The 3956-nt window shown below is 46.5% G+C and overlaps 1 pseudogene; it reads right to left on the reverse strand.

Moving 5' to 3' along the window:
- Positions 1 to 458: 458 nt before the first annotated feature.
- LOC114898054 lies at positions 459 to 1894 on the reverse strand (annotated as a pseudogene).
- Between the last annotated feature and the right edge of the window lie 2062 nt (positions 1895 to 3956).

Here is a 3956-nt window from a genome sequence, read left to right on the forward strand (position 1 = left end):
TGGACCGAGGCATGAACCCGTGTCCCCTGCATCGGCAGGCGGACTCTCAACCACTGCGCCACCAGGGAAGCCCTAAATTAGACAGTTTATATCAAAATAAACTGTAATGTTATTCTGAACACTTAAATATGTAGCTTTTAGCTATTTTAAATCAAAGCAAGGAAGACAAGGACAGAACCACCTCTAAGCACATAATGAAGGTGGAAGGAAAGCCCCATGGCTGCATTGACAATAACGGAAAAAGCCACAAAAATCTTTATCAAAAATACTCTCTTTGGGTTCCAAATTACTCAAGACACTCAGTATTGGGTGTTTTTGGAGTTAAAATAAAAACTACTTTTCAAATTACACGAGAAAGAGAAGACAACTGCGTAAAGAAGGAAGATCACGGCTGATGAATACGTTTTTATTCAGATCCATCCTTACACTTCTTTGCATGAGTAATTATGGGTGGGGCTTTATTTGCAGGAGGAGAAGGTCTTCCAATAGAAATTCTTGCAGGGCGTTTCATCTCGGCAAGTGGACTGTTGGAGGGGCAGGACTTCCTGCCGTTTGGACATCTCCCTGGCTTCCCCTCCTAAAAAGGACACTGCCCTGGCCTGGGAGGCCCCCTCATACCACCACGCAAGGAAAGTCAACAGGCTGTTTTTATTTCTGCCACTTCCTGTATATGCTTTTAAAAAGAAGCAGAGGACAAAGGAAAGACAAATCAACCACCTGGTTCAGCCAGCATTAAGATACATAATTCCTTAAAAAAAAAAAATGCTCCAGAACAATAAATCACATTTCTATTTAAAGGATAAGTTAAGAGAACACCTTAACGAAATTGCTCTAATTAGAGAAAAGAAGTTGAAATTTTGCAATCAAGGAAACTCTGCTTGTTTTGCCCCTAATCTTGGCTGAGGTTCTTAATTAGAAGAGGTCAAGAAATCTATCATTTTCCCTGACAAGTGACTGGCAGCTAAGAAGCCCCCCAAGGTGGATCAGGCTAATTTAGCTTGGTTTTCCCATCTCTGGTCTTCCTCCTGGCTGTCCACAAATTGCTTTTTGAGAGAGATCAGCTTGAGACGTTATATTCTGGCTTTTCAAACTCCTTAGAAAGCTTCTAGGAGTAATCTGATAATGAATGACTTGTCTGGAACTCATCTGATAAGTTCAGAGAAAAATCCATTTTTAATGGTCAACTTTATGTACTCTTTCTTGGAACTTTTTCAAAATGGGAAAAAGAGAAAAATAAGTCATGTCATGAAATTACAAATCCTCACAATGGAAAATGTAATGATGTCAATTAATCTGAGCCAGTGAGAACATGTGCTGTATATATAAATTAAGATTCTAGAAGTATGTGTGACTAATACCACAGTGGCAGCTCCATGATTACACTGCAGTAGACTGCTGTAATCACTAAATGTTTCAAAGACTAGCAGATGGAGACTGCTAGCTCGAAGAAGCTCCCCTTAGTTTCAGAGCTTTCTAACAAACTTCCTAACAACTGAAGGTAAACAAGAATCAATGGTCTATATGGACATCACGGCACAGGGCAGCTGAGGGGCACACTGCAGAGTCCAGCCCTGCAGTCTGTCCTGTACACACTCAGCTGTGGAGATGCTGGGGAATCCGTAGGGGCGGCCAAATGTGCCAAGGAAAGAGACAGCCCACAAGTGGGTCAGCATGCGGCCGAGTCAGACTACTCGCCCCACTGTCGCGGCCGGCGAGGCCGCCCTCCAGGGGAAGGGCAGCGGCGGCCCCTGAGGGCAGCGGCAGCAGAGGGGCAGCAGCATCCTCAGGCTGACTGGCACTTCTCTCCAGCCTTGTGGCTGCTCATCCTGCTTGGCAGCCCCGAAATCAGTGTGTTGTGGACTTGGGTCTCTTCTTTGGAGACCAGGGGGTTATTTTAAGCTCAACCTGTGTGTTTGTATATATGCCTGTCTAAAGCCTGTACCCCCTCTTCCTTCACACTCAAGCAGCGACGCATAAGCCTGAGCAATCAGTGCCCACAAAAGTGCTTTCAGATTGGATTTAACCCCTTCATTAAAGCCTCAGATCTCTTCCTGTGTTGAGAGTGGATTTGCTCCTACTTTAGAATGGAAAGTGCACTTGCCTCTGAAGTTCTACCTCCTCCTAATTATGCCCAAGCAAGCAGGAAGCCATGAGAACAAAACCAAGTGATTTAACATAATACAAAATTAGCCTTGGATAAGGAGCTTAAAACCTGCAATTTTGTCCACGTAAAAGTATGACTGAATCTGCTTGGGCAGAAGAAACAAGGCGACGGTGAGGGCTCAGAGAGCCGCTCAGCACCCACTGGTCTCCAAACCGCAGGCAAGGGCGACCCGAGTAATGGTTCCCCAGCACCGCCTCCCCGGCCAGCAGGCCAGTGTCCTCTGGCCCAGGCCTTCCCAAACTGTGACGTGGACCCAAATCACCTTACTAAGATTAAAATGCATATTCTGATGTCGTGGGTACAGGGAGGAGCCAAGATCCCACAATTCTAATGAGCTGACACTAGAGTAACCAGTGCTTTTCATCTGCTGCTGGCCACTCACTAGTGGCTCGTAAACTAGCACTTTTTTTTTTTTTTTTTTTTTGCGGTACGCGGGCCTCTCACTGTTGTGGCCTCTCCCATTGCGGAGCACAGGCTCCGGACGCGCAGGCTCAGCGGCCATGGCTCACGGGCCCAGCTGCTCCGCGGCATGTGGGATCTTCCCGCACCGGGGCACAAACCCACGTCCCCTGCATCGGCAGGCGGACTCTCAACCACTGCACCACCAGGGAAGCCCTAGCACTTTTTTTGAATGAAATAAAAATTAGAGGGCATCATGTTGAGTAAGGATAAATACTGCTGTGTGTGTGTGAAGCGTAAAATGTACTTCTTGCTGAATGCCCTGCACTTGATCAGCTCCTGGGGCTTCCTCTCCTCCTGAAGACAGCTCCACTGCTAAGAACTCCAGAACGTGAAGCCCTCTGTGCCGTGCCACCTCCTGGCTCCTCCGGATGGGTCCCAGGTTCAGAGTCACACAAACAAATGTGCAGACCCTCTTCACCTAACTGAGACAGCTAGGAAAATCCGAAACACCCACCACTAACCTACTAAGGTGACCAATGTCAAAGGCAAGGTTCTAAATGGAAGAAAGCAACCAAAGAACTGACAGCGCTTTCCAGAAGTGAACACTGAAGCTTTCGGTTTTCCAAGAGCCTGGTTCACACCCCTTCACAAGGGAAAGCTCAACCTTAAATTTCATTGCATCACAGGCTTGTTGTTTAAGATTCTAGGTAAAATCGGCACGGCACGATGACCCACGGATCATACGCTGCATATCGTTTAGTCCCTTTTTTGGTACCACAATAAATTTTTTGCCTAACTCCCACAAATGGCGTTAAAAATGTTTAGATATTCTTGCAGATGAGAAGGTCATGGCAGCTCAGCCAGCTCTTATAGCCTTAGTATATTTCCCAGATTTTATTCAGTGGCCTCATTAAACACTGAGTGCCTGGCATGTGCCACCTAGAGGTACAAGGGAGCCACATCCTCCACCCCGACAGAGTTGTTACAGCCCCGCGAAGGGGCAGGATACACACTCTGCAAATGAGAGAAAAGTAAATTTGGGGTGCAAAGAGGGTTATGTGCTGCGGGTTGGAGAAGGCTTCATGTGATCTTATTACTGGCCGTTTTCAAGGAGATGGCAACATATCGTAGTACTTCAAGGTGACGGCTCTAGACTAAAATCCTGGTTTTGCCGTTGAATTAACTTTTCTAGGGCCTCGGGTTCCTCATCTATAAAATGGGGATAAAAACGGTACCTACTGCCTACCTCACAGAACTCTGTGAGGACCAAATAAGATCATGATAAGCACCTAACACAAGCAGAAAGCACAGAAGGCCCTCACGACAGGAACTGTTACTAAGAAGATACCCTAAGTCCTTAGTCCTTCCTGCCCCACAGTATAAAGAAGAG

This window comes from Monodon monoceros, unplaced genomic scaffold (assembly GCF_005190385.1).
Source record: "Monodon monoceros isolate NGI ecotype Baffin Bay Population unplaced genomic scaffold, NGI_Narwhal_1 Super_Scaffold_18, whole genome shotgun sequence".
Classification (NCBI taxonomy): Eukaryota; Metazoa; Chordata; class Mammalia; order Artiodactyla; family Monodontidae; genus Monodon; species Monodon monoceros.